The 18,628-nt window shown below is 36.7% G+C and overlaps 1 long non-coding RNA gene and 1 pseudogene across 1 annotated transcript in view; one reads left to right on the forward strand and one right to left on the reverse strand.

Annotated features, from left to right (window-relative positions):
• LOC143651193 (uncharacterized) overlaps positions 1–18,628 on the reverse strand; it is a 63,278-nt gene that overhangs the window by 24,533 nt on the left and 20,117 nt on the right. The gene's annotated exons all lie outside the window — the stretch shown is intronic.
• Positions 11,652–11,946, forward strand: LOC143651192 (small integral membrane protein 14 pseudogene; annotated as a pseudogene).

Here is an 18,628-nt window from a genome sequence, read left to right on the forward strand (position 1 = left end):
TGAGTTTTTCTTTTTTCTTTCTTTTGCTGGAGAAATGCAAATGTTCAAAAACATGATCATGGTGATGAATACACAACTATGTGATGATATTGTGAGCCATTGATTGTAACCATGTTAAGAATGTTTGTATGTCAAGAATGTTTGTATGTCTGTTCATTGTTTATAATAAAAATATTTTTAAAAAACAGTGTATGAAAAAAATGGTCTTCAGTTTTAATGGTTTGTCAGCTTCAATGGTTTAACAGATATTTTAATATTTCTTTAGCTTTTGTTTTATACTCTTGTGTGGTCTCTATGTGTTTTATTTTTTAAGATGACCTTTTAAAATTATTGGAAAGTCCATGAACTCTGGGATAGTTAAATATGCTCCATTTGATATGTCTGGTGCCCCACTTGCTAACCGTTATTTTCTTAAATACTCAGCAGTCTCAAATTATCCATAACATATCTTCTTTTTCTTTTTATTGTTTTAGACTTAGGTCATTACATATTTGGAAATTAGCTAGGCCATACTTTCCTTCTTTCCAAAAGAAATAATTCCATTAATTGAAGTATTGACTTATTGTATCTAGAAAAACAATCTATTTGGTTAAATTCAGATTTTTAAGGAAATATAACAAAACCTAAATGTGGAGAGAAGGTTGGGCAAGAATCTCTACAAATGCAGAATTATCATTTATCTCTAGCAATGAAATTTACACAGTATTTTAAGATTCTGAGGGAAATAAAGTTATTTAAGTTGGATTGATTTTCTTTTTTTTTTTAATTTTGTTTTGTTCTGTTGTTTTTGGATTTTCTTATCTGAAACCATAGTTCACTTGCAAAAATCACTTGACTTGATTATGGTTGTTTGCTTCAGTATAGATATTAAGGCAACCCACCATTTAACTGACTTTACTGTTTTTCATGTTATATTAGATTTATTTTATTTTTTCTATTAGATTTTTAACAGTGAATTTATATCAAATTTAAAGCTCAGAAGAATGAAATAACCCTTTACTTGTATATTATAGCATTCATGCACTTAATCATAATCAGGAAATAAGCTGTAAGTACTATTGTCTAGAGCAGACTGGAATGTGTAGATTTACAGTATTAAAAAGCAGGAGGCTCTCTACTACCCTGCCAATTGGAGGCCTGTAAATCCTTTTTAGTGAATGGAAAATATAGAGATTATTTTTTAATTTATTTTAAGTGAACACTCCACTAGAAATACATTTCAGTGGCCTGAATGGGTGACTGACTAGAGCTTTTATAACTGCAAGATTGTCAGAGAGTGCTAGTAATTTTGAAGTGGTATTACAATTAAAAAAGTCAACATATACCATATGGTAGGCCATACCAGAAGAAGTAAATGAGAAATGTTTTCTACATAATAAAATATGTCAAAATATCCATCTCGCAAACTAAGGAAGAAGAGGTTAAAAACACTCACTCTACAATCTGACTGTCAACTCTTCTTCAGTCCCTTATTAACTTGAGTTCTAGGGCAGCTGTTGCTGATGATACACAAGGCATAAGCTGCATGCATGAGCTGCTTGTACAGAAGTAACAAACTAGAAGTCTGCTTAAAGTATCTTGCTAGCAGTTATAAGTCCATTGCTAACATTAAAAAATCAAGACAAACCATATTTAAAACTTCAACTTCTGTGTAAATGAAAAGGAGAGTTGTTTATTTGGTGCAAAATTTATATCTTGGGTAGCTTATTATCTAATTTAACTTGTATTTGAACATTATTACATGGACTCTTGAATAGGGCATGAGATCTTATTGGTTTGTACAGGTTAGTGTGATGCCCAATCCATCCCAGAGTAATCTGGGCAGCTAATAAAAAAGTATATGCAAAGTTCCTTTGGGGGACTGTGGAGAAAGGAGGAAATATTAAACTCCCCCATCTGGGGAATTCCCGATATATTTGCAAGCAGCAGGGACAACTGATTCAATAGGCTGATTCCTCAATCTTGGGTTTTGCCCTTATGAAACTTATTCCTACAAAGGAAAAGCTAGGCCTACTTATAATTATGTCTAAAAGTCACCCTCAGAGAACCTCTTTTATTGCTCAGATTTGGCCTCTCTCTCTAAGCCAACTCAGCAAGTGAACTCACTGCTCTTCCCCTTACATGGGACATGACTCCTAGGGGTATAAATTTCCCTGGCAATATGGAACAGAAATCCCAGGATAAGCTAAGGCCTGACATCTTAGAATTGAGAAAGACTTCTTAACCAAAAGGAGGAAGAGAGAAATGAGACAAAATAAAGAAGAGATCTCAAACAGAGTCAAGAGGTTATCCTAGAGGTTATTCTTATGTATTATATAGATACCTCTTTTTAGTTATGGTGTATTGGAGTGGTGGGAGGGAAGTACCTTAAACTTTATTCCAGGCTACCTTGAACTGTATTCTAGTAGCCTTGATTCTTAAAGATGATTGTATAACTATGTACCTTTTACAATGTGACTGTGTGATTGTGAAAAACTTGTGTCTGATGTTCCTTCTATCCAGGGTATGGACAGATGAGTAAAAAAATGAAGACAAAGGGACTTCCTGGAAGATGGCGGCTTAGTAAGACGCGCGGATCTTAGTTTCTTCTCCAGGACACCTACTAGGGGAGTAGAAACGATACAGAAAGCGCCCAAAGCCACAACAGAGATAAAAAAGACAGCGTACCCCATCCTGGAACGGCTGGCTGGCTGAGAGAAGCAGCTCGGGTGAGATCACCGAGGCGCGTGGGCCTTACCGGGAGGGGTGGCAAGCGGCCGGAGTTACTCCCTTCCCCCTTCCCGGGCCGGCTGGGAGAATTGGAGAGGTGGTCCCCTGAAACCAAGGCGACTGGCGCCCACACCACGCGCAGCCCCCGGACCAACAGAGAGAATTGGATCGGAAACCCCCAGGCCGCGGAGAACGGTGACCCCGTGACTCCCGGGGAACGTGCACTCTCTCGGGCGGGCCGCTGCCGCTGGCGCCCTCCCGCCACGCTTGTTGCCCAGGGCCGACTAGGAAATTCGGACGGGCTCTTTCCCTGGCTGCGGCGACCAGCAACCCTCCCTGCGTTCGGACACCCTCCCTGCGTTCGGACCCTGGGCCGGCTCAAGCCGCTTCGGCTAGCGAACCCCCAGGACGGCGAGAGTTTTCCAAAGTTTAAGGTCCCACAGCACCTTTTACTGGTGGGACCCGCAGACAAACGTGTGCCACGAGCGCCACCTACTGGGCAAGATAAGAAAAACAGAACCCAGAGATTTCACAGAAAAATATTACAACCTTGCTGGGTCCAACACCAAGAGAAATCTGAATAAATGCCCAGACGCCAGCAGCAGAAGATAACTGTCCACGCTCAAAAGATTGAGAATATGGCTCAGTCAAAGGAACAAACCAATAGCTCAAATGAGACACAAGAGCTGAGACAACTAATGCTGAATATACAAACAGAAATGGAAAACCTCTTCAAAAATGAAACCGATAAATTGAGGGAGGACATGAAGAGGACATGGGCTGAACATAAAGAAGAAATAGAAAAACTGAAAAAACAAATCGCAGAACTTATGGAAGTGAAGGATAAAGTAGCAAACATAGAAAAAATAATGGATAGCTACAATGATAGATTTAAAGAGACAGAAGATAGAATTAGTGATTTGGAGGATGGAACATCTGAATTCCAAAAAGAAACAGAAACTATAGGGAAAAGAATGGAAAAATTTGAACAGGGTATCAGGGAACTCAAGGACAATATGAACCGCACAAATATACGTGTTGTGGGTGTCCCAGAAGGAGAAGAGAAGGGAAAAGGAGGAGAAAAACTAATGGAAGAAATTATCACTGAAAATTTCCCAACTCTTATGAAAGACCTAAAATTACAGATCCAAGAAGTGCAGCGCACCCCAAAGAGATTAGACCCAAATAGGCGTTCTCCAAGACACTTACTAGTTAGAATGTCAGAGGTCAAAGAGAAAGAGAAGATCTTGAAAGCAGCAAGAGAAAAACAATCCATTACATACAAGGGAAACCCAATAAGACTTTGTGTAGATTTCTCAGCAGAAACCATGGAAGCTAGAAGACAGTGGGATGATATATTTAAAATACTAAAAGAGAAAAACTGCCAACCAAGACTCCTATATCCAGCAAAATTATCCTTCAAAAATGAGGGAGAAATTAAAACATTCTCAGACAAAAAGTCACTGAAAGAATTTGTGACCAAGAGACCAGCTCTGCAAGAAATACTAAAGGGAGCACTAGAGTCAGATACAAAAAGACAGAAGAGAGAGATATGGAAAAGAGTGTAGAAAGAAGAAAAATCAGATATGATATATATAATACAAATGGCAAAATGTTAGAGGAAAATATTATCCAAACAGTAATAACACTAAATGTCAATGGACTGAATTCCCCAATCAAAAGACATAGATTGGCAGAATGGATTAAAAAACAGGATCCTTCTATATGCTGTCTACAGGAAACACATCTTAGACCCAAAGATAAACATAGGTTGAAAGTGAAAGGTTGGGAAAAGATATTTCATGCAAATAACAACCAGAAAAGAGCAGGAGTGGCTATACTAATATCCAACAAATTAGACTTCAAATGTAAAACAGTTAAAAGAGACAAAGAAGGACACTATATACTAATAAAAGGAACAATTAAACAAGAAGACATAACAATCATAAATATTTACGCACCAAATCAGAATGCCCCAAAATACGTGAGGAATATACTGCAAACACTGAAAAGGGAAATAGACTCATATACCATAATAGTTGGAGACTTCAACTCACCACTCTCATCAAGGGACAGAACATCTAGACAGAGGATCAATAAAGAAATAGAGAATCTGAATATTACTATAAATGAACTAGACTTAATAGACATTTATAGGACATTACATCCCACAACAGCAGGATACACCTTTTTCTCAAGTGCTCATGGATCATTCTCAAAGATAGACCATATGCTGGGTCACAAAGCAAGTCTTAACAAATTTAAAAAGATTGAAATCTTACACAACACTTTCTCGGACCATAAAGGAATGATGTTGGAAATCAATAATAGGCAGAGTGCCAGAAAATTCACAAATACGTGGAGGCTCAACAACACACTCCTAAACAACGACTGGGTCAAAGAAGAAATTGCAAGAGAAATTAGCAAATACCTCGAGGCGAATGAAAATGAAAACACAACATATCAAAACTTATGGGACGCAGCAAAGGCAGTGCTAAGAGGGAAATTTATTGCTCTAAATGCCTATATCAGAAAAGAAGAAAAGGCAAAAATTCCGGAATTAACTATCCATTTGGAAGAACTGGAGAAAGAACAGCAAGCTAACCCCAAAGCGAGCAAAAGGAAAGAAATAACAAAGATTAGAGCACAAATAAATGAAATTGAAAACATGAAAACAATAGAGAAAATCAATAAGGCCAGAAGTTGGTTCTATGAGAAAATCAATAAGATTGATGGGCCCTTAGCAAGATTGACAAAAAGAAGAAGAGAGAGGATGCAAATAAATAAGATCAGAAATGGAAGAGGAGACATAACTACTGACCTCACAGAAATAAAGGAGGTAATAACAGGATACTATGAACAACTTTACGCTAATAAATACAACAATTTAGAGGAAATGGACGGGTTCCTGGAAAGACATGAACAACCAACTTTGACTCAAGAAGACATAGATGACCTCAACAAACCAATCACAAGTAAAGAAATTGAATTAGTCATTCAAAAGCTTCCTAAAAAGAAAAGTCCAGGACCAGATGGCTTCACATGTGAATTCTACCAAACGTTCCAGAAAGAATTAGTACCAATTCTCTTCAAACTCTTCAAAAAAATCGAAGTGGAGGGAAAACTACCTAATTCATTCTATGAAGCCAACATCACCCTCATACCAAAACCAGGCAAAGATATTACAAAAAAAGAAAACTACAGACCAATCTCTCTAATGAATACAGATGCAAAAATCCTCAATAAAATTCTAGCAAATCGTATCCAACAACACATTAAAGGATTATACATCATGACCAAGTAGGATTCATCCCAGGTATGCAAGGATGGTTCAACATAAGAAAATCAATTAATGTAATACACCATATCAACAAATCAAAGCAGAAAAATCACATGATCATCTCAATTGATGCAGAGAAGGCATTCGACAAGATTCAACATCCTTTCCTGTTGAAAACACTTCAAAAGATAGGAATACAAGGGAACTTCCTTAAAATGATAGAGGGAATATATGAAAAACCCACAGCTAATATCATCCTCAATGGGGAAAAATTGAAAACTTTCCCCCTAAGATCAGGAACAAGACAAGGATGTCCACTATCACCACTATTATTCAACATTGTATTGGAGGTTCTAGCCAGAGCAATTAGACAAGAAAAAGAAATACAAGGCATCAAAATTGGAAAGGAAGAAGTAAAACTATCACTGTTTGCAGACGATATGATACTATACGTCGAAACCCGGAAAAATCCACCACAAAACTACTAGAGCTAATAAATGAGTACAGCAAAGTAGCAGGTTACAAGATCAACATTCAAAAATCTGTAGCATTTCTATACACTAGTAATGAACAAGCTGAGGGGGAAATCAAGAAACGAATCCCATTTACAATTGCAACTAAAACAATAAAATACCTAGGAATAAATTTAACTAAAGAGACAAAAAACCTATATAAAGAAAACTACAAAAAACTACTAAAAGAAATCACAGAAGACCTAAATAGATGGAAGGGCATACCGTGTTCATGGATTGGAAGACTAAATATAGTTAAGATGTCAATCCTACCTAAATTGATTTACAGATTCAATGCAATACCAATCAAAATCCCAACAACTTATTTTTCAGAAATAGAAAAACCAATAAGCAAATTTATCTGGAAGGGCAGGGTGCCCCGAATTGCTAAAAACATCTTGAGGAAAAAAAACGAAGCTGGAGGTCTCGTGCTGCCTGACTTTAAGGCATATTATGAAGCCACAGTGGTCAAAACAGCATGGTATTGGCATAAAGATAGATATATCGACCAATGGAATTGAATAGAGTGCTCAGATATAGACCCTCTCATCTATGGACATTTGATCTTTGATAAGGCAGTCAAGCCAACTCACCTGGGACAGAGCAGTCTCTTCAATAAATGGTGCCTAGAGAACTGGATATCCATATGCAAAAGAATGAAAGAAGACCCATCTCTCACACCCTATACAAAAGTTAACTCAAAATGGATCAAAGATCTAAACATTAGGTCTAAGACCATAAAACAGTTAGAGGAAAATGTTGGGAGATATCTTATGGATCTTACAACTGGAGGCGGTTTTATGGACCTTAAACCTAAAGCAAGAGCACTGAAGAAGGAAATAAATAAATGGGAACTCCTCAAAATTAAACACTTTTGTGCATCAAAGAACTTCATCAAGAAAGTAGAAAGACAGCCTTCACAATGGGAGACAATATTTGGAAATGATATATCAGATAAAGGTCTAGTATCCAGAATTTATAAAGAGATTGTTCATCTCAACAACAAAAAGACAGCCAACCCAATTACAAAATGGGAAAAAGACTTGAACAGACACCTCTCAGAAGAGGAAATACGGATGGCCAAGAGGCACATGAAGAGATGCTCAATGTCCCTGGCCATTAGAGAAATGCAAATCAAAACCACAATGAGATATCATCTCACACCCACCAGAATGGCCATTATCAACAAAACAGAAAATGACAAGTGCTGGAGAGGATGCGGAGAAAGAGGCACACTTATCCACTGTTGGTGGGAATGTCAAAGGGTGCAACCACTGTGGAAGGCAGTTTGGCGGTTCCTCAAAAAGCTGAATATAGAATTGCCATACGACCCAGCAATACCATTGCTAGGTATCTACTCAAAGGACTTAAGGGCAAAGACACAAACGGACATTTGCACACCAATGTTTATAGCAGCATTATTTACAATTGCAAAGAGATGGAAACAGCCAAAATCTCCATCAACAGAAGAGTGGCTAAACAAACTGTGGTATATACATACGATGGAATATTATGCAGCTTTAAGACAAGATAAACTTATGAACCATGTAATAACATGGATGGACCTAGAGAATATTATGCTGAGTGAATCCAGCCAAAAACTAAAGGACAAATACTGTATGGTCCCACTGATGTGAACGGACATTCGAGAATAAACTTGAAATATGTCATTGGTAACAGAGTTCAGCAGGAGTTAGAAACAGGGTAAGACAATGGGTAATTGAAGCTGAAGGGGTACAGACTGTGCAACAGGACTAGATACAAAAACTCAAAAATGGACAGCACAATAATACCTAATTGTAAAGTAATCATGTTAAAACACTGAATGAAGCTGCATCTGAGCTATAGGTTTTTGTTTTGTTTTGTTTTGTTTTGATTTTACTATTATTACTTTTATTTTTTTCTCTATATTAACATTCTATATCTTTTTCGGTTATGTTGCTAGTTCTTCTAAACCAATGCAAATGTACTAAGAAATGATGATCATGCATCTATGTGATGATGTTAAGAATTAATGATTGCATGTGTAGAATGGTATGATCTCTAAATGTTGGGTTAATTTCTTTTTTTCCGTTAATTAAAAAAAAAAAAAGAGAAGGGATAATTGGAGATGAAGGGATACAGACTGTACAACGGGACTGGATATAAAAACTCAGAAATGGACAGCACAATACTACCCAATTGTAATGCAATTATGTTAAAACACTGAATGAAGCTGCATGTGAGGTATAGGTTTTTTGTTTTTGTTTTTTTTGTTTTTTTTTCTTTCTATTATTGTTTTAATTCTTATTCTGTTGTCTTTTTATTTCTTTTTCTAAATCGATGCAAATGTACTAAGAAATGATGAATATGCAACTATGTGATGTTATTAAGAATTACTGATTGTACATGTAGATTGGAATGATTTCTAATTGTTTTGTTAATTCTTTTTTTAATTAATAAAAAAAAATGGTTCAGTTCACTTAAAAAAAAAAAAATGAAGACAAAAATAAATAATAGGGGGGGATAAGGGGTAAAAAAAATGGGTTGATTGAAATGCTAGCAGTCCGTGAGAGGGAGGAGTAAAGGATGTGGGATGTATGAGGTTTTTTTCCTTTTTCCTTATTTTTATGGAGCAATGCAAATGTTCTAAAAATTATCATGGTGATGCATACACAACTATGTGATGAAATTGTGGGCCATTGATTGTACACCATGCATGGACTGCATGTGTGTGAAGATATCTCAGTTAAAATATATTTTTTAATCAGGACAAAAAAAGTCAGAACAAAAGAGACATGACCAAATGATTATAGGGTCTGGATTGGTTTCTGTTGCAGAAAAAAGGATATAAATGGGGCAATTGGTAAAATTTGAATAAGATCTATAGATTAGTTAATAGTGATCATTGTGAATTTTCTGACTGAGAAATGTACTATGGTAAGATATTAACATTACTGTAAGTCTAAAATTGTTCTTAATTACAGGATTACCAATAAAACTTAAATTCTTTCTGCTCCTGAAAAAATGGGAAGATCTGATGGCTTTTTTTGTGAAATTAATGATTTTCTAGGAAAACACAAATCATCAAAAGTTTACTGAAGAAGAAAATTAATCATGTAATAAATTGAAGTTTTTTAAAACTTACAAAACCTTAAGGGTTTTAATGGTTGTGACTATTAAACTGTCAAGATCCAGATAACCCACGTGCTCTCTAAAGCATATCTGAGCACCAAAAATATATGGGAGCATCTCAGTTCATTTTAACAACCCCATTGTCAATATCTGGTAAAATCACACACAAAAGAAAACTAGATAATTAATCAATTAATTTATAATAACTTCTAAATAAAATGCTAAAAATAAAACCCAGAACTGTATTAAATAAACAATGTCCATAGAGATTTATTTTCTAAAATGCAATGATGGTTTAATATTAAGAAATCTAGTCATAGAATTTATCATGTTAATAGGCCAAAGGGATAGAAAAATGTGTCATATTGTTAGATTTCCAGAAGGTACTCATGGGACTGGGAAAAAAGAACTATTAAACTTCCCTACCTGGGGAATTCCTGACATGTTCTTAAGCAAGAGGAACTCCCAGTAATACAAGGTCTCAATTTTGAGGCTTGCCATTATGGAACTTGTTTCTATAATAGCAAACTGAATCTGCTTATGATTAGTGCCCAAGAGTCATCTCCAGAAAATCTCTACTATTGTTCAAATGTGGTCTCTCTTTAAGCCAAACTCTGAACTTCCCCTCTATGTAAGACATAATTTCCAGGGGCATAATCCTGGCCCTGGCATCATGAAACATAACTGGGCCTTGCATCGTGGGACATAACTGGCCCTTGCATCGTGGGACATAACTGGCCCTTGCATCATGGATTAGTTGACCAGAAGGGGGTCAAGAAATAGAGTTTCAGTGGCTAAAATATCTTAAATCAAGTTGAGAGGTCATTCTGGAGGTTACTCTTATGCAAGTTTCAGCCAGATATTGCACACTGTCACAATATAGCAAACCCCAACCAACAGTATTCCTGGAAACCCTGAACGATATCATGGGCTCTATAAAATTTTACATATATTTTTTTCAGAGACTTAAAGTCTCCAGATTGTTCCAAAGCCAGAAAAGCTCTGAAACCCAGAAATACTGGACTGTTCAAGAACAAATAGTTTCATCCATTTGCCCATTAAAGACAATGCTATTTTTCAGCCTTAAAGCAGTTAGAAGAGTTGTTGCCCAAATATCCCTCAAGACTGAGAGAGAATTATCCAATGAAAGGAGGAATTATAACCAAGAAATCAGGATTTAAGGGATGATTTTGATTATTGAATCATTACATAGATATTCCTTTTTGCTTTCTGGTATATTAGAGTACATTGAGGAAAATACCTGGAGTCTCCAAATTGTAACCCAGCTGCCTGATCTCTGATAATGATTGTATAACCCTTATCTTCTGCCCTATGATTGTAAAAGCCTTGTGACTAACCTTCATTTACACCCAGTTATCCAGTTTTTTCAACTTTAGAATCTTGTAATCACTAAAGACAGCCCCTACTGTTTATTAATGAAAGGCCTTGGGTCAGTCCAGAACTAACCCACCCAAAGTCCATAGTTATCTTGATAACTGAGACTGGATCTAACCAAAATGCTTGACATGTGCAGTAGCTCAGACTTTAACCTACAATCACCTATACCTCATTCCACCATTTTCTCATATATGTTCTATGACTAAGCATGTAATCAATCCATGCATGCTCAGTAATTAAATCACCTCTAATTACATCATCTGAGTCCTTGTGCTCATTATCCTAAACCCTGCCCATCTTTTTCTCTAATAAAGCTATCAGAAATACTGCAGTTCAGAGAGACAAATTGGGGGCCACTGCTCTCCTATTACGTGCCTAGCAATAATTTTTTTCTTTCTTTGAAAAAAAAAAAGGTACTCAGAGAAATACTCAGAGAGCTTGAAGATAAAAGTCTCAGGAAAAGTAAGTAAGGATCCAACAAAACTGAAAAAGCCAGAACCTGAAAGCAAGGAAACCTGGGAGAGAAGGATCAGTAGATGCTGGCCATGTGCCTTCCCATGTGACATAAGAGCCCCAGATGCCATAGACCTTTCTTCAGAAAAGATTAGAGCAGTCAAGTTAAATCAACCTGAGTAATCATGGCAGAAGCTGGATTCGATCCCTGTGAATGTGTTTGCTCTCAGGAACATATATAGGCTGATCAATCTGTTGAGGCAGTCCCAATCCTACTTCACAGACAAAGAGTGTCTTCAGGAATTACCAAGGACCTTCTGGTGATAATGGCATCAGTATTACTATGGTCTTGATGGCCTGGCTGGTTATTGCAGTGATCTTGTTCTTACTGAGACTCCTGGTCTAAGAGGATCCAACCTACCTGGAAAGTGAACCAGTCCTCATAATGGACAAGATGCACCAGCTCCTTCTGTGGACTAACTTTGTGATATGAGAAGTGAAAATATTTAAACACCTTGCATGACCAAATGAATGAAGACAACCAGAGTACTCTTAGCCCCATTATAACTGTTTTTCCTTTTGCATCTGCAATATGAGATGGTGTATCAGTTTGAATCTCTTGTGGACCTCATAAAAGTCATGTCCTTTAGTCCTCATTCAATATTGCTGGGTGGGAGCTTTTTGATTATCCATGGAGATATAACCCACCAAATTGTGGGTGGTAACTTTTGATTAGATGGTTTCCATTGAGATGCGTCTCCACCCATTCAAGTTGGGGTTGCTTACTGGAGCCCTTTAAGAGGAAACCATTTTGGAAAAAACTTCTGAGCCCTGAGAGCCATGAGAACCCACACAGCCAGAGACCTTTGGAGATGAAGAAGGAAAATGCCCCCAGGGGAGCTTCATGAAACAAGAAGCCTGGAGAGAAAGCTAGCAGACGTTGCCATATTCGCTGTGTGCCTTTCCAGTTGACAAAGAAACCCTGACTGTTATTGGCCTTCTTGAACCAAGTATCTTTCCCTGATGCCTTAGATTGGACATTTCTATAGCCTAGCTTTAATTTAGACATTTTCACAGTCTTAGAACATGTAAACTTTCAACTTAATAAATTCCCCATTTTAAAAGCTGTTCCATTTCTGGTATATCACATTCCCGCAACTTGCAAACTAGAACAGATGGTAATGTTTTCATGAACGTCTAGAAATTTCACTTGCAGGCTTATTTTTGCTTTCTGCGTTATCACTATTCCTATTTACAGTATATTTAAGTAAATGATATTTTAAAAAAAAGTTACATGGGGCTTTTTTGGTTATCCTGAATGTAAACATTCCATTCAGGCTATTTGTAACTGTGATCATAGTTTTGGGGGTGATTTCTGGCCTGAATGAAGGAAATTTGAGATCTCTGCATTTTAATATTTCAAAAGTAACAATAGGTTTAAGAATTGCATTTTTGCATAAGGTATCATAAGGTATTTATAAAGTTATTTGGACTTGGCTGAGATTGTATGAATGAAAATTAGAACTGTAGTATATTGACATTTACCTTGATAGTTTCTTTCTGGGTGCAAGTTTTGTTTTGTTCTTAGGACTGTGGCAGTCCTTGAATATTTTATAAATTATAGTTCAAAGCCTGTATCATCTAATGTAACTGGCTTATGTGACCAAGATAGGAGAAGAAATGAAATAGTTGTTTACTAAGTCTTTACATTTATTAAAAAGTATCTAATGTTAAGAGAAATTTAAATAAACATGATTGATTGATATGGTGGATGTTTACCAGTCAATTATATGACATTTATAAGCCACTGTACTTTAGCTTTACAAGGGTTCATGAGGGGAAGAAAAAAATCGACTCTGCCTTTGCTGAGTATAATTGATAAAATAATAATTTAAGCTATAATTTATTGTTAAAATGAGTGCCTCTTAGGAAGATTCTTTTCTATTCACACAATTCCCTGTTGTATTAGTTTGTAAGCTGCTGGATTGTAATATATCAGAAATGGAATGGCTTTTATAAAGGGAATTTAATAAATTACAAACTTGTGGTTCTAAGCCTAGGAAAATGTCCAAACTAAGAGATTCAGGTAAAGATACCTTAATTCAAGAAAGGCCAATGCATCTGGAAGACCTCTGTCAGCTGAAGGCATGCTGGTGATACCTTGCTCCTGGGTTCCATTGATTTCAGCCTCTGTTCCTGTGGGGGTTCCTCACTTTGCTTCTCCAGGGATGACTTTCATCTCTTGGCTTCTTTGGATTTCTCCAGTTTCTGGATTGCTTAACGTCTCATGGCAACATCTGCTGGGGTCCAAGCATCTCCAAACACTTGTGTCTCTTTTCTCCAAGTGTTGGTATTTGTGTCAGTTCTGCTTTGTCAACTCTCCTCTGAAGTTTCTGTCAGTTCTGGCATTTCTGAGGTTTCTCCAAAATGTTTCCTCTTTTAAAGGATTCCAATAAACTAAACAAGACCCACCCTGAATGGGTAGAGTTGCATCTCCATCTAATCAAAAGGCCACACCCACAATTGGGTATGTCTCATCTGCATGGAGATAATTTAATCAAAAGCTTCTGCCCTACGATATTGAATTAGGATGAAAAGAAATGGCTGCCTCACAAGATTGGGTCAGGATTAAAATATGGCTTTTCTGGAGGTATGTAATAGATTCAAACTGGCATATCTGTTAAAATAAAATTATCTTAAAGCTGTATTGGGGGTCTGCTTAATTATTTAATCAGAATATCCATTTGCTTTTTTGCTCTTTTTATTTTGAAGAAAATGTTTTGAGTCTCTTGTTATCCTTCTGACTTTAAAATTTTTTAAAATGAATTCTTAGTTTATCCCAAGGGAAAAGGAAGAAAATGAGAAACAATCAAAGATCTTTTTCTCACATCTTATCAATCCTATCTTAGTATTGGAATCGGTTGGGATGGGAAGGATAATTAATATAAGTAGTTTTGAAATATATAAAAAAGTAAAAGTTGCATTGTTTTGCTCAGTTTGAAAAAAAATAATAAATTACCATAAAAATGCCTGTGTGACTGTGCTGGCTATTTTTAAAAAGCCGTGTTTCCTTAATCCTGATTCAATATCATAGGATGGGACCTCTTGATTAGGTTGTTTCCATGGGGATGTAACACCCAATTGTGGGTGTGACCTTTTGATTAGATGGAGATATGACTTTAGCCATTCAAGATGGGTCTTGATTAGTTTAATAGAGTCCTTAAAAGAGCTGATGCAGAAAAGCATTTTTTAGAAGAAAGCATAGATGCAGACATTTGGAGATGCTTGGAGTGCTGACAGAGAGCAGATGCCTAGACAAAGACATTTGGAGATGCAGAGCCCAGCAGACATCACCATGTGTCTTCCCATGAGTTATTAAGCAAGGACCCACAGTACTGAAAAGCTTGGAGAGAGCCAAGGGAAGTGAAGAGAAGAAATACAGTGTTTTGCCCCAGAAAAGCTAAAAAAGGACCAGCAGACATTGACCACATGTCTCCCACGTGACAAAGGAAACCTGGATGCCATCTGGCCTTGTCTTTGGAGTTAAGATATCCTTATCTGGATGCCTTAGTTTGGACACTTTTCTCACCTTAAAACTGTAAATTAATAACTTAATAAATCCCCTTTATAAAAGCCATTCCATTTCTGGTATAGTCCATTCTGGCAGCATTAGCAAACTAAAACAGTGACCTAAGTGGCTATGGAATTTTTTCCTAGTAAGTGATTGTATGTTATTTATGGGGCTAGAAGATATTTTGCTATCAATGTAAGGATTTTTTTTCCCCTAGATAGGTCTAAGTTTTCATTGTGTAGATATGAAAAATGACTTGTATGAATTGAATAAACCTCTCTACATCATTGTACTTTTTAATAGAGCCTCTAGGTGTTGTGTGACATTCATAGAGGTTTGTTCCCTTTTACTATGATTACATTCTAGGCCACAAACATTAAAGGCATCATTTCAGTGCATAATCCAATATTAACTGCTTGTTATTTTTCCTTGTACATCTTGGCTTTGTGCTGAACTTCTTGAAGTATATAACCAACTCTTAATTACTTGTGCTAATAGAAGGGTGACACAGGTAAGTCAGAGCATGGATAAATGAACAGAAAACCACAGATGAAAGGTATTTCTTCTTGGTGCAATACACGGGAAGTCTTCCCAGCTCCATACTGGGTAAGTATTTAAGGCAAAAAGGGTAGGAACAGCTTAAAATGGAGAAAAACCTAATAACATTCCCTTTTCTGCCCTTACAGCCTGAACTTTGAAGGCTTGCCCTTTTATCTTAACAGTCTGCTCTCTAAGCAGTCTGAGAGCCAATCCTTGGCAGAAATACTGATGTATACACTGACTCCATGGCTATCAAATAACAGAGAATTAGTTTGGTTTAAGAAAGATCCATAACTTTAAAACAGAATGTCTAGTGTTAGCAACACACCTGGAAATCTGGATTCTAATTTCTAGTCTTTCATTTATGTCACATGCACTTAATTGTTATTACTTCTAGGATTTTAACCTTTTCTTTTTTCTTTTTTCTTTTTTTACATGGGCAGGCACCAGGAATCGAACCCGGGTTCTCGGGCACGGCAGGCAAGCATTCTTGCCTGCTGAGCCACCATGGCCCGCCCTTAACCTTTTCTTAAATAATCTACTTAATTAATAATAAAAGTTCTTATCATAGTTAGATCTTGTTTTTCACATGTAAAATTTTTCTGGATTCCTCCCTAGAACTTTGGGTATCTGTGTGACAACTGAGAACCAGAGCTAGAGTTCTGCAGCCATGAAAGTCAGCACTACCCTATACAGCAATTGCTTCAAAAGCTGAAAAAGAGAGCAGACTTCAATTACAGATATGAATGAAGCAGATCTGGTTAGGACTAAAGTAAATCAGACTAAAGGGTAAAGCATGACATTGACTGTATTTTAAAACTTCAACTTCAGTGTGAGACCAAAGGAAGAGATGTTATTTGGTGCAAAATTTATATTTTCAGTAGTACACTATCTAATTTAACTTGTATGGTCAGGTTATTCAAACACCATAATTACATGGAATCTTGAATAGGGAGTGAGCACTTGTTGGTTTGTACAGGTTGGTGTGATGCCCTAATATATTCCAGAGTAATCTAGGCAAAAGATAAAAAAAAGTATTTGCAAAGCCTCCTTGAGGGGTTGGGGAAAAATATGGAAATATTAAACTTCTCCACCTGAGGAGGACCTGATATTCTCACAAGGATTGAGGACTACAATTTAATAAACTGAGCTTTCAGTATTGGAGCTTGCCTTATGAAACCTATTCCTTCAAAGGAGAAGCTAAGCCTACTTATAATTATGCCTAAGACTCATCCCTAAAGGATCTCTTTTGGTTTTGTTGCTCAAATGTGGCTTCTCTCTTGGCCCTCCCGCTATGTGGGAAATGACTCACAGGGTAAATGACTCCCAGGGAAACATGGGACATGACTCCTAGGGATGAGCCTGGACCCAGCATCAGGGGATTGAGAAGGACTTCTTGACAAGAAGGGGTAAGAGAAATGAAACAAAATAAAGTTTCAGTGGCTGAGAGATTTCAAATAGAATTGAGACGTCATTCTGGAGGCTATTCTTATGCATTATATACATATCCTTTTTTAGTTTTTGGTGGATTCGAATAGCTAGAAGGAAATACCTGAAACCGTTGAACTGTATTCCAGTAGCCTTGATTCTTGCAGACAATTGTTTAACTATATAGCTTTTATAGTGTGACCATGTGATTTTGAAAACCTCATGGCTGACACTCTCTTCATCCAGTGGACAAATGAGTAAGAAAATAAGAACAAATAATAAATAAACAATGTGGGGGCAAGAGGCACGGGATGTTTGGGTTGTTCTTTTTATTTCTTTATTTTATTATGATCATTCCGTTCTACATATATAATCAGTAATTCATAATATCATCACATACTTGCATATTCACCATCATGATCATTTCTTAGATCATTTGCATCAATTCAGAAAAAGAAATAAAGAGACAACAGGAAAAAATTCATAAATACCATACCCCTTACCCCTCCCTTTCATTGATCACTAGCATTTCAAACTAAATTTATTTTAACATTTGTTCCCCCTATTATTTATTTTTATCCCATATGTTTTACTCGTCTGTTGACAAGGTAGATAAAAGGAGCATCAGACACAAGGTTTTCACAATCACACAGTCACATTGTGAAAGCTGTATCATTATACAATCATCTTCAAGAAACATGGCTCCTGGAACACAGCTCTACATCTTCAGGCAGTTGCCTCCAGCCTCTCCATTACATCTTGACTAACAAGATATTATCTATTTAATGTATAAGAATAACCTCTCGGCTAGGTTTGGAATCTCTCAGCTATTGACATTTTATTTTATCTCATTTCATTCTTCCTCCTATTGGTCAAGAAGGTTTTCTAAATCCCTTGATGCTGAGTCTCAGCTCATTCTAGGATTTCTGTCCCACGTTGCCAGAAAGGTCCACACCCATGGGAGTCATGTCCCATGTAGACAGGGGGAGGTCAGTGAGTTTGCTTGTTGTGTTGGCTGGAGAGAGAGGCCACATCTGAGCAAAAAAAGAGGTTCTCTTGGGGGTGACTCTTAGGCCTAATTTTAAGTAGGCTTGACCTATCCTTTGTGGGGTTAACTTTCATATGAACAAACCCCAAGATTGGGGGCTCAGCCTGTAGCTTTGGTTGTCCCCACTGCTTCTGAGAATATCAAGAATTCAACTTGCGGAAGCTGAATTTTCCCCCTTTCTCACCATTCCCCAAGGGGACTTTGCAAATGCTTTTTTATTCACTATTCAAATCACTCTGGGATTTATCAGGGCCTCACTCTAGACAAACCAACAAAATCTCATGCCCTATTCAAGGTTCCATGTACTTAAGGTGTTCAATTAAGCTGTCTACATAAGTTATATTAGGAAACATACTAGTCAAAATATAAATTTTGTACCAAATAAACATTTTTTGCTTTAGTCTTACACATAAGTTAAAATTTTAAAATATTGATTACTCTCTATTTTCAATACCTACAGTAATGATATACATTCCTTTGTTCTTCCTCATGCAAAAACATTTTTTAAATTTGTACATTTAGTTACTGTCATTATACACTCTAGGCATTCCTAGATCATACCATCTCAGTTTTTA

This window comes from Tamandua tetradactyla, chromosome 12, assembly GCF_023851605.1.
Source record: "Tamandua tetradactyla isolate mTamTet1 chromosome 12, mTamTet1.pri, whole genome shotgun sequence".
NCBI classification, from domain to species: Eukaryota; Metazoa; Chordata; class Mammalia; order Pilosa; family Myrmecophagidae; genus Tamandua; species Tamandua tetradactyla.